Raw genomic sequence first — 13,548 nt, 5'->3', positions numbered from 1 at the left:
AGCCACGCTAAAAAGAGAGGTAAAGTAACTAGCCCTTTAATGAGGTAGTATATTTTCCTTCCCATAATCCCAACCTCTAGTGCAATGGCTCAGGGAACATAGGCATGCAGTTTTACAAGTCTGCCTGCTTCTCAGAAAAGGACTCCCGCCACACCCCAAGTGTTAAGATGCATAAAAGCAGGGTGACACGGGAGTTCATGTTCCTCAGGGCCCCTCCCCCTTGTGGAAGTTCATTTCTCATAGTTTGTTCAGGAATCTACTCACCACTACTCCTTCCCATGCGCTTTGGAAGCCACGGGTGAGACTGGTGACTCTCATCCAGCACTTTATACCCCCCAAATCAAGCTCACCACATGAGGAGAAAGGCTCTGCCACCCTCACAAACCCCTATCAGAGGGATGAGCCCAGCCCCCCCCCCCCGTGTTTCTTTGTGCCCCTCTGCAGAGCCAATGCCAAACATAGCATAGGTTGTTGACTGAGGCATGTAAACAACTCTGTCTCAACTGGGAAAAATCCAATGTAGAGTAGGAATACATCCACAGGCTTACCCACACACACACAGGCACATGGAGACACATATACTCACAGACACACTCAGACACATACACACAAAGATATACTCACACAGACATATATACACACAAGCACATGCACAGATACACATAGACACACTCAGACACATACACACAGATACACACAGACACATACACACACAAACACACAAGACACATACACACACAGACATACACACACACAGGCACTCACACATCTAGACACACAGGCACAGACACACACACACACACACAGGCACACGGAGACACATATACACACATACACACAAAGATATACTCACACAGACATATATACACACAAGCACATGCACAGATACACATAGACACACTCAGACACACACAGACACACACACACACACACACACACACCACTGTAGCCCTTACTCAAGAGCAGCTAGATGAAGTGAGTGCAGCATACTTTCTTTTTCAGATTCCCAGACAGAATTCTTTGCTATCTCTGTTCCGAACCCTTCAAAACCAGGAAAACTATCCACTTCCACTGAGAAGAACTCTTGGGATTTAAAGCAGAGGCGAGGGCCCACTTTTCCAGCCATCTTTATCCAGGGACAGCAGAAGCAGGCAGGGAAGGGAACCGTAACCTCACCAGAATTTCAGCACACACTGCCTCGCCTCGGAGAGAACTTGCAGGATAGGAACTGCTGGTGGCTCATTACCATGACAAAGGTTGTAACAACTGGACAGGAAGCTGAACAAAAGACACCCAGCACTCTATTTGCAAGTCCTGGGATTGTGTTTGTAATCTCTTTCTGCAGGAGAAAGAGCCGACCAGTAAAAGGCTGAAACACAATAGGAAGCTGGAATCCACAAGGCTGAGACAGCGGAGGGATCAACACAGGCGCGCGGGCACATACACACACACACACACACACACACACACATACACACACTGTGTGTATATATATCTTTTCTCTATGTGTACACAGTCCACAGAGTAATCATTGTCATGGGGAAGGGTTTAACATTCTTGACCTATTCGGAAACTTCTTAAAAATACACATAACATGCTTAGAATGCCAATGGTGAGGGGGAATGTGAGGCGGGGGTCGAGTGGGGAATGGATAGTGTGTTTTCACTGAACAGAGCAAACCTCTTTAATTTGTTCACTGCAGAGTCTGCAAGTAAAGCTAACACCGGGACCTGCTAATTCAGGCTCCACGTGCGTGATTAATAATGCAGAAGAAGAAAGCCTGAGAGTTATTGTGCTGTGTGGGTTCTGGGAGGCAGCAATCATTGCACTGGGCTAACAAGTTCCAGAAATGGTCCAAACAGGTTAGTCTGCTGGTCTCTGGGGTCCTCCCTCCCCCATGGCAGCTCAACTCTGCAATTTTTGATTCCCCATCTCTTATCCCCTTTTGTTACCTATGACTCTGGTGTTCTATAGCTGGGATGGATGTGTAACAGGGGCTATTCAAGAAGACTCCATTGCCCATTGCTTTTGTTCCGCCAGAGGTGGAAAATGAAGCCCAGTCTATTCCATTGTCCCTCTGCAAGCCAGGCTCTTAATTGGCATGTTGGAGTCAGTATTTAAAGAAGGGCCCCATGGAAGCTTAGATGAGAGGCATCGTGGGGGCAGAAGGGACTTCACCTCTGGTGTAATCTTGCATGGGAATTTTCTGTTCTATTGCTGTTTCTGGCTTGCAGAAAACATTTGCTGCTGTTAGTGAGAGGACAGGTAAAACTGCCTCTGGATTATCAGGTTAAGAGCCTGTGTTGGTCACGTGCTGTTTCAGCGTTTCATTTCCCCCGCAACCTCCTCGGCCCCCCTAACCTCCTTCCCATCCTACTTCTTCTGGTTTCCATCTTGCTAAGTGCCAAGATGTCAGTTCGTCGATCGCATTTATGCTCCCCTTCCTGTGAACACCGGAGAGAGGAGTGACGTTCTCATCCTCAAGCCATTCGCAGTAGCAACTGTTTATTGAGCAACTCAGTGTTAACAATGAAGTCGTTCAATGCAGCAAACATTGATCGAGCCTCTGACCATAGCTATCGAAGATCCAGAGTCATTAACAGCAATCACTCTGTGACTTTCATGATGAAGAAATCATAGCCACCCTTGCAGTTAGCACAGTGGTATGTAGTTTAGCCTCCTGGTGGTGTCCAGAAAGTCTGGTGCAGATGAGTGTCTAATACATGAGACCAGAATGTCCCTCCTCTAAACATGGTTGGTCCTCCATATACATTATATCCTGGGTCTCAGCCAATCTTGCAAATATTGTGGGGAAGGAAGAGGGGATTGAATCTGCACTGATTATAAGCAGAGGATTTTTTTCTATGTAATTATTACCTAAAAATAATATGGTAGCTATTTACATATTATCTACATCATGTTAGGTACTTATAATCATCTACTGATTAAGATCTGCAGCACATACATTGGTTATATGTAAATACTATGCTATTGTCAATGCTTCTTTAAAAAACAAAACACAGCTTTCAACTCAGACAGTATAAATAGTTTCTTTTGGAGCCAAATATGAGCAACCATAGCCAGGGAACACACATACCTAAATGCCAACAAGGTAACAGCTCCGTGAAGTTTTTCTAGTAACAACAACGTCACAAGTCGACACAGTGTTGAAATATTTTGGTGGTTACATCAGGTAAAGAGGGTTTCAACAAAATGAGAAAATGATGCTACAGGTCTCAGAGGCTACCTGATATGCTTAGCTTTGGGGTTGGTGGAGGCTTTGAGAGTTGTTCATCCCTTCAAAAAGGATTTACCCACTAGTCAGAAGGTTGTGTGTGCAGAGGTGGACACTATGTGGCGATTGAGAGGGCTAACCACAGACCACGAGAGTTTGGTTCTGGCCCTGTAGCATTCTAACATCTCTGCCATCACTGAAGTTCTCATCAGTCAATCAACCCTGTTGAGTGTCTAATTTGGGTGGAGCCTCTTTGGGAGACTGTCAATCAGTGCTATCTAATTGAAGGGGCTTGGGCATCTTATCATTTTGTTATTTGTTGTATACTGAAACCAGTCCTCTTGACATATTTGGAAGAGCTGTAGATAAAGAGGCTCTAAACACCATCTGCAAGAAAAAGACACTCTAATGGGAATGTGCCTCTGTAGTCTCCATCCCTCTTGGTACCCAGACAAGAAGGATGGCTATTACTCACCGGTCAGTGGAGTGCAGTCTATGGGGGAAGGTGCAATGTATGTCTGCATAGTAAGCCTTACTCTTACCACCATGCCTTCCCCAGATAGCTCCTGGCACTGGGCTTCCCTTGCTTCTTTGTTTACTTACGTATTATGCGATATTTAAATCAGTTCCACAAGACTTACTTATTTTCCCTGGGTGCCTTTTGATGTACGCATGAGGCTTGCATGTTATTAAACTTCTGTTTGTTTTTCTTTTACTGGGCATCTTTTGTTACAGGAGTCTGTCCCATCTCAGCGCTAGCAGGTTGAGGAATGCATTGGTCATCTGCTACCCTAGGGATGGGGACCAAGAGTTCTACACTTCATGGCTACTCTAGGAGTCCCTGCCTGCCATCTTGAAAGCTGCCTTAAAGCTTGGTCGGAGATTTTCCGATCTGACCTGATGGGAGGATGGCTATGGGGGACCACATCCCTGCTATGGAGGTCTTGATGGATGCCTCACAGAACTAGGAAACCCACTCACTCCAGCTTTAGCTCCTGTGTCACTCAGCTTCCCCGACCTCAGCCACCAAGGGTCATCAGCTGTTTACGCATGTGTATGAATTCTTTTCAAAATCACCAGCGCTTAATTGAGTCATTTTTCTCTAAGATTATACAGTTGACAGTTTAAACTTAATTAATCTAGTGTGTGTGTGTGTGTCTGTGAGAGACAGACAGACAGACAGACAGACAGACAGACAGAGACAGAGAGAGACAGAGGGAGAGTTATGTGTTTCCCAGCACAGGTGTAGGTGTCCAGAAGATAACTGTAGACTGGGTTCCCCTTCTATTTTTACACGTGTTCTAGGGACTGCACCCAGGCTTCCATGGTAAGCCCCTTTGCCAGCCGAGCCACATCACTGACTGGGCAGCGAACATCTCACAGGAAGTAGCACGTCAGTGAAAGGAGCAAGTTGAAAATGTTCAATGCAAGGGACCTCCTTCTAAACTACAGTCAGGACTGAGCTGCTTTCAGTTCCTCCTCGAATTTAGAGCCGTTTTGTCAAGTTTAATTCTCCTAACAGGAATAATATGTATTCATATGTATATGATGCCAGTATCTGTTAACCATATATTATTAAAATAACATCAGCTTTCTGAACATTAGCTTGCCCATGGGCATTACATTCTATCAAAGTTTTGACCACTATCGGGCTAGAGATGTAGCTCAGTGGTAGAGTGCTTGCCTAGGATGTACTAGTACTAAGCTCCAAATTTGGTCCCCAGCACAGTGCACGTGCATGAATGTGCACACACATACACATACACACACACACACACACACAAACTCACACACACACACACACACACACCTCTCAGCCTAGTAACCCACTTTCTAGTAATTTATCAGAGGACGATAACTGGACAAGTAGAAAAAGATGTGTGATCAGGGTAGACTTGTTTATGCTGGGAGCAGATTAGACACTCTTAATATCTAGTTACAATTCATTAAAGAATGGTATGCAGTGCTGTTGCAATAGAAAAAAATATATTGCCTGGAAATAATTCACATAGCATATGGTCAACAGTAAAAATCAAGTCACTAAATATCCTCTGCAGCTGGAGAAGCCATACAGTGAAATGTGCCTCTTTAGCATAGTCTTGAGTTCTTTTGAACCACTGGTTTTTTAAAAAAATTTTATTGGATATTTTCTTTATTTACATTTCAAATGTTTTCCCCTTTCCAGGTCTCCCCTTCAGAAGCCCCCATCCCATCTCTCCCCTCTCTGCCTCTATAAGGGTGCTCCCCCATCCATCCACCCACTTCTGTCATCCTGCCCTGGCATTCCCCTACACTGGGGCATCAAACACCCTCAGGCCCAAGGGCCTCTCCTCCCACTGATGCCAGACTTTTCCTGCTCACCTTCTCCTAACTCTCTTCTTTCCCCTGGAAGCTCTAGGCTGCTCTCCCTTGGTTTAAACCAGACAACACACAAGCCCAGGGTCCCAGGGCTCATGTCTGTATTTATCATCTCTGTGCTCCCACGGGTAAGCACAAGGCAAATCATAATAAACTGCTGCTTAGCTGATGGCACACTCCCTCATCTCTGTGCCAGGGAGGCAGATCTTTTAGTTCGAGGCCAGCTTGGTCTACGAAGTGAATTCCAAGATAGCTAGGGCTGCACAGAGAAACCCTATCTCAAACAAACAAACAAAACTCCAAAATAAGTAAGTTAATTAATTAATTAATTAATAATAAATAATCTGCTGCCTTTAGCTTCTGGGAGTTTTCTTTTACCAGTCTAAATTTTTAGGACTCCTGGTGAAGGGCCCAACACAGGTAGAGAAAGAGATTTTTCGATTTTTCTCCCCTGTATACAACCTCATTATGTGTAAGAAAAGATTAAAATATCACACACACACACACACACACACACACACACACACACACACACACACACACAAGTCAGCAACAGTTATTCTGGGATTGTGTGAGTGTAAGTAAGTTTTATTCTGTTTATCAATGTGTCTCAAGTGCTTTGAAGTAATCCTCTGTGTGTGTGTGTGTGTGTGTGTGTGTAGAATAATGAAAACAGTGCCCAAAAGGAAGTATCAAAATGTACCCTCCCCCCTTTTCCCCTGTCCCTCTGTCTCTCTGTTTGTCTGTCTCCATCCCATCCCACCCCCACCAACACATACCACTCTATGACTTGTTTTCTGGCAAACTTAACCAATATACCCAATCAGTGCAAAGTCATTTTCATGGGAAACTATAAGGCCCCAGGGCCGGTGCATCAGAGACAGAAGTGGCACTGGTTGGTGTGGTGCAGCAACACTCTGCCATAGCACCAGGAGTGGCATCTCTTCCACAGGAGACTGACAGCAGTAGTGTGCTTGACATGTTGGCTCTCGCTCTGGTTTAACATGGCCAAGGAAGAGCTGAGCCCAACTGGGTGATGCTAACCACTCTCCAGCATGGAAGGCCTCAGTGTGAGTCTTCCTTCATTAGTTTGGGAAACCACAGAATTATAGTGGTCTCTTCTATAAGTCTTCTCTTCTCTTCTCTTCTCTTCTCTTCTCTTCTCTTCTCTTCTCTTCTCTTCTCTTCTCTTCTCTTCTCTTCTCTTCTCTTCTCTTCTCTTCTCTTCTCTTCTCTTCTCTTCTCTTCTCTTCTCTTCTCTTCTCTTCTCTTCTCTTCTCTTCGCTCTGCCCTGCCCTCCCCTCCCCTCTTCTTTTCTTTCTCCTCCTGTCTCCCCTCCCCTCTCTTTACTCCCCTCCTTTCTTCTCCCTTCCCTTGCCTTCTCTTCCTTTCTCCTTTCCTCCTTTCCCTTTCCTTTCCTTCCTCCCCTCTCCTTTTGCCTTCTCCCCTCCACTCCCCTTCACTCTCCTCTCCTCTCCTCCCCTCGCCTCACCTCTCCCCTTCATTCTTTTGGTTGGTTTGTTTGGAGACCTATTTTCGCTATGTATACGAGGCTAGCTTGGAGCATTAGAAGTAATCTAAGGTCTCACTGTATAGCTCAGGCTAATCTTGAACTTGTGATCTTCCTCCCGCTTCTTCTGAAGTGCTAGGGTTACAGAGTGTTCTGGGGTTCCCACCACAGCCATTTCCCTGTGTTTCTCCTCCTGATATGTGTACCACAACCCTGGGGGAAAAAAAAAAGACTTCCAGGAAGAAAGCACCCTGATTCTCAACAAGGAATTCCATGGTATGAAACCCTGCCCAAGAAAGTTCACACCTGAGGAGAGTTTGACTAAGTCTCCAAAGCCAGCGTTTTTTCCCGGGGAGGGGCTTACCACACATTCTTCTGTGGGCTGTTGCCTTGGGAATGTTACTGCATAGCAAGACATTTTTGTCCATCACACATGTCTTCCCATCACTCACTCACCATAGGATTATCTGGAGCCAGTCACTACAAAGGCCTTTAGGTTCACAAGGTGGCAACCATATCCTGGGACCTGGGATACGTGTGTATTTAATGCTCCTGTTCCTTTCTATGCTCTGCCCTGTGGTTTATAATGATGCTTTTTACTTTAGAACTAAATGTTCATATGCTTTCTAAAGAAATATTGCCCACATTTGAAGACCATTTGGATGGCAATAAAAACTACCTCACCAAGTCTAAGCTAGTTCCTGCCTTGTCTGTCGAACATCTGGTAAGTTCTCTCCTGGTATGCTGCCTCATATGTGGACCCTACATTTGTTCATTTGTTTTAGATCTGGTCTCATGTAGCCCAAGCTGGACTCAAACCACTATGTTGACAAGGACGACTTTGAACTCTGAATCTTCCTACTTCTGTTTCCCGAGTTCTAGGATTGCAGATATGCACCACGGTACACCTGGCTCCTTCGTGGTCCCTATGTCTTTAAACTTCTAAACTTCGATTTTCCAGACTTCAACAATTCTGTGCTAAAATGATGGTCTTGTGAGGAGGATTCAAGCTCATCTGTACTTTATCACCACCTCTGCCTCCTGTAGATCAAACAGCCAGAGGTTCCTGTTTCTTCAAGAGGCCTGCAACCACCCCACCCCTGAAGGCCAATGATAAGTAGTTGTGGAAAATGGATCTCTGACTATCCAGTCTCTTAAGATTAAGAAATGGATGTCTGAGGGAGAAGATGAGGTAAACTAGCTAGCTAGTTGGTGATGGGGGAAATGGAGGCAGTCAAGGCAGCCACTAGATGCTGAGTCACCTAGTGGCTAGAGGTTGTGGGACAGCGGGACATCCTGTGACTACTCAGACAGTAAGGGACCATCCCAAGCTGACTGGAACCTCTAAATATCCCTTACTCATTGTAATGGCTCATCCATCTGATTAGCCTCTACTAGACACCTGACCCCACTGCATATTTAAAAGCCTACATAAGAATGGAAAAGGGAAAATGTGCTCTGTTCCCAGAGAATCCTAGTCCTGATCCTGAAATTTTATACTTTCCCCAACTCATGAACAATCCTCTTTATTATTAAAGTTTCTCCACTCCCAGCCCCAGACAAGATACCCCAAGCCCAACAATTGCCTCCAGAGAATGAAATTAAGCAGTTAGAAAGCCCCTCACCGACCTGACAAAGTGGTACCTGGCACCCCCTAGAAGCTGGGCCAATGATGACTGAGAACATAGATGCCAGGAAGGACCAACAGGAGTCTTCCAGATTTCAGAGAAGCAAGCACAAGTTCAGAAGCGACAACTCAGCTCTGGAAGCTGCCAGGCACATCAGGCAGGTACAGGAGAACCACTCTCCCCAACACTTGTCCTGCCCTTTCCCAGCCCCTTGTAGGGATCATGCTTGTCCACACATCACCATCCCGTCATGCACATCACATCCAATGGTCCCCGTTACTCCTGTAGAAAACAAAAAGCCAAGAAACCGAGGGAAATGTCTGCAGTGAGACAGCCCAAGATCTTCCAGTGTTCTTTCACTTTATTAAAAAAAAATTAGGGCACAGATTGTATAAAAGTTAGACAGATAATTGAAGCACACACAAGGAGCATTTCTGTGCATGGTCTAAGTAAGATCATTTAGACAGCGGTAAACAGAGGAAGGGAAATAACATTTGGGATGGAGACAAACCAGTGCTCATCTGTCTGTTCACTTGCTTTCCTACCTGGTATCTTTGCAAGCTACTCTTTGCGCAAAGCCCTGGGGAGGTGATCTACTTAAGGAAACATTTACATCTGACATCGCCACACATTTATAGAAAGTCAATTTCCTTTATTCATCTTCCAGGTCTCTCTTAGCTTTCGACCTTCTTTTCTTGTGTCTCCACCCTACATTTCTTCTTTCCCTGCCACTCAGGGCAGTATGTGCTATGGCTGTACTGGCTGGTTCTGTGTGTCAACTTGACTTATGTTAAGAATCATCGGAGAGGAAGGAGCCTCGGTTGAGAAAATGCCTCCATGAGATCCAGCTGTAAGACATTTTCTCAATTAGTGATTGATGTGGGAGAAAGCAAGCTGAGCAAGCCATGGGAAGCAAGCCAGTCAGCAGCACCCCTCCATGACCTGTGCATCAGCTCCTGCCTCCAGGTTCCAGCCCTGCATGAGTTCCTGTCTTGAATTCCTACAAAGATGAACTGTGATCTGAAAGTACAAGCCAAATAAACCCTTTCCTCCCCAACTTGCTTTTTGGTCATGGTGTTTTATTGCAGCAACAAATCTCCAAGACAAAGGCTGTTCCTTGGCTTTCTGAGGACATAGTGTGACTGTGAGTGAAGGCACAGAATGTTATGACTTGGTCTCTCTTGGGAAGTAGAGAGAAAGATGATGTTAGTAGGGTGAGAGGTTTGTGGGGATAGCAACATGAAAGCCAAAGGCTGGAAGGAGCAGGGATGACCAGGAAAGCCTGCAGACTGGTACACACATGCTGCTTGGGAAAGACGAGCATCCTGTGTAGACACAGAACTAGTGGGTGCTTGACTGTAGAAGAGACATGTTTTAAAGAATCCCCTGTGGGATTCTGGGTAACAGTAAGTCTAAACTCTGCCGGGAAGGGTGGGGATGGGCAGGATCTAATGGTGCAGTCTGGAGTCTGGACCTTCCTTTTCTGAGACATCTTTGGGCGGCCAGCTTTCAACTGACAGGACGAGGCCCTGTATCCATCAGTCTTTGTGTTGCTGTGACAAATTTCCTGACATCATTCAAGTTAAGGAAGAAAGAGTGTGTTGCCTCACCATCCAAAGGACAGTGCAGTGTGGTGGGGGGAGACATAGAGGCAGGGACATGAGTTGGGAGTCAGGAAGCAGATGAGATTACTCCATTCACGTTCACCTTTTTTTGTTCGGTCCTGGATGTGGGGATCCACGTGGAATAGTACTACATTCACATTCAGCATGAGTCATCTCAGTTAAGTCTTTCTGGGAACGTCCTCACAGCCATGGCCAGAGATAAATCTCCTAAGTGACTCTAAATCCTATCAAGTTGACCACCACGATGAATCATCATTGTGGGAGTTGGAGCCGCAACCCCCCCCCTCCCTCCATAACCAAAATGGAGAAAGAGGTGGGGAACACAGGGTCACTGTTCCAGCACCCCCCACACCCTCTTCTCCTCTCTTATTTTCCCATTTGTATTCTTGATGAAACATTCATGGTCATGACACCTGCTAGTTCCATGCAGATATTCCCACCCGTCATCCTTTCCTCTCCCGGGTTCCTCCTCCATATTTCTCCAAATCCCTCCCAGCTCCTTCAGTCCCTTGTCTAGTTTGCTGTACCATCATCTTCTTTTCCTGGCCCTTGAAGATTATTAGCATGTGGAGAACCACCCCTCCAGATCTACTGTTATGAGCTGAAGGAGTCTCTCCTCCACAACCCCTCTTTCGCTGTGTTTGGTGAGGGTCACGCTGGCACCAAGCCAAGTGCAGGCCTAAATAATGAGCAGACGAGGGTCAGAAAATTAAAACGCAGCGTGAATTGCTGAAGTCACAGGTTTATTGTCAGCGATTGTCTGCTGGCTCTGCATATAAAATCTCCACAGCTTCTTCCATTTTCCACGGCTTGGTTAATGTGTGTAAACAATTGTGGTAGTAAACATTTGATCCCCACGTAGGACCTATTCTACCTCGCCTATGCCCAACCAGGCAAACGAAAGCACAACTGTGAATAATGACCTCTATAGGAAAGATTCTTGGAAATTATCCATCTAAACTGGAGTCACTCTGTCCAGATGAGACAGACGAGGGCAGGGAATAATCAAAGGTCATGTGAGGGAGCTGTCAGCAAACAGACTTGAGGGAAAGGCAAGTTCCTGGCTCCAGCCCAGTGGATGTATAGATGTCTCCCCTCTGAAGGGTTTAGCCAATAAATAGGATGGATGAGGAGGGGGGTCAGCTGATCCAGGAAAGTCCTTACCACACAAGCGCAAGGACCTGAGTTTGCATCCACAGGAAAAGCTTGTGCCTGTAATCCCATCCCGGAGGTTGCAGAGACAGGGGGATTACTGGACCTCATTGGTCAGTACGTCTGCTCAAATCAGTGAGCTCTAGATTTGGTGAAGACTTCATCTCAATCAAATAAGGTAGAGAGAAATTGATGAAGACACCGACACTAATGTCTAGCCTCCATATGTGTACATGTACACACGTATACACACACACTCACAACAACAGTAGGACAGAGCTGGGTTTATGGTCCTTTGACAAATGTGGAAACAAGCTCAGGGCTTCACAGGGAGCCAAAGGGGGAAGCCAGGCCTCTTTTCAACCTACTGTGTTGCCTTTTGCTAAGCATGAGTGGTTGTACCTTGTTCAAATTCCAAGTGGAACCAAATTGTGTCTTTGGTGACAACTTACGTCTGTGGAACATATCAGTCATGAGATAGTGATACTTTAAGAATAACTGTCGCCTCTCTGGTGCTTTTCGATGTCATAGTCAGAGCCCTCGTGTCCCGACAATTTCCCTAAAGGTCTACTTCTGAACCTTGTATTGGAGACCAAAATCTTGATTACATAAGCCTTTTGGGAGGATTCATCTCTAGCCCACAATAGACATCTATGCCTGTGTCATACTTAGTCACTGTCTGCCATTCTCAATGCATTGCCCTGTTCCTGTCTGCTTTAGTAAGCACAGTAGCCTCCAACTGGGCTTAATCACTCTATGTTCCAATTCACATTGGGTAACAGCTAGAGAGAATGTGGGATGTGTGTGTGTGTGTGTCTGTGTGTGTGTCTGTGTGTCTGTGTGTGTCTCTGTGCATGCACATGTATACTTGAGCATGGAGGACAGAATGTTGGTCCTGAAAAGCCACCCACCTTATCTTTTGACACGGAGTCTCCACTGAACATGAAGTTCACCAGTTGTCTTGGCTGTCTGGCTAGCACATGCCGGGAATCCACCTGCCTCTGCCGTCTCAGCAAACTGAAGTGGTGGGTGCAGTGGGTACTGGGGATTGAACTCAGATCCTCATGCTACCTACCTACCTACCTATTTCTCTGTCTTCCCACTCCCCAGAGAATTCTATCTAGAACAATCAGCCTCATGTGACAATAATGTATTTATAAATTGCATGCACGTATGCTGGCTCTCATACTAAGTGCATATGTGAAAAAAATCTATTAGAAAAATTTAAAGGCTGTGTTTGAAACAATGTGATTAAAGGACCTAATATTTTGCTCTTCTTACCAAGCTTTGGAGAAAATTTAGCAGTGCGAAGCTGATCTCCTCCTTACTAAAAATCAACATTGTACTCGGATTAAAGTCCAAACAGAGAATGATGTCACGATACGACTCTGCCTTTCCTTTAGTCCCACCTCCCTGTGTCATCTATGTCATTTTCTTTCCTATCTCTTCCTCATCATAGCCCAGGAGACCATTGGTTCCTTGAGGGTCAATCCTGGCGGTTGTCGAATTGTTCCTTTCCAGTGCCATCAAAGTACCAAATGTGAGCAGCCATTGGTCAAGTGGACATGCCAGCCAGTATCTGAGCTTAGCCCAAAGGTGTCTATTGGAAAGAAAATAGTAACTGCTAGCAGCCCATGATCGGGCAGGACTCTCCAGTGTAATGCCTTTGACACCCACTTTCTTTTTTAAGACTGCCTCCACTCTTTCCTGTTCCTATCTGTTGGGAGCTATTAAGACAACACTATTGTCCTGATCTCTGAATTGGGCCTCTCCCCCGACCCCCGAGAAGAAAAGGGGGTCAAAAGCGGGCCACAGACTCACCGCTCTGAGTACAACCACAGATTGTTCCAGCCCTAAGTAGGCGCCGGGTGTCCTGACCTCAAGATGTACCCTGATACCACCAAGTTCCTGCTTCACCGTGTAGTCGCCAAAAGAAAATTTTCCTCTGCCCCATCCCTCCTGCTGAGAAGTACTTCCTCTTTTTCTGCTGCCCCATCCCTCCTGCTGAGAAGTACTTCCTCTTTTTCTGCTGCCCCATCC

At 45.8% G+C, this 13,548-nt stretch overlaps 1 long non-coding RNA gene across 1 annotated transcript; it reads left to right on the top strand.

Annotated features, from left to right (window-relative positions):
• The first annotated feature begins 1,753 nt into the window (after nt 1–1,753).
• Nucleotides 1,754–9,786, top strand: LOC110307628. Its single transcript, XR_002379447.1, has 3 exons — nt 1,754–1,862; nt 8,065–8,295; nt 9,468–9,786. It is a non-coding gene; the product is annotated as an uncharacterized LOC110307628 (long non-coding RNA).
• The last annotated feature ends 3,762 nt before the right edge of the window (nt 9,787–13,548 follow it).

The sequence above is a fragment of the Mus caroli genome, chromosome 13 (assembly GCF_900094665.2).
Source record: "Mus caroli chromosome 13, CAROLI_EIJ_v1.1, whole genome shotgun sequence".
Classification (NCBI taxonomy): domain Eukaryota; kingdom Metazoa; phylum Chordata; class Mammalia; order Rodentia; family Muridae; genus Mus; species Mus caroli.
The sequence above is the reverse complement of the archived record's forward strand: the minus strand, read 5'-3'. Positions and strand labels throughout refer to the sequence as shown.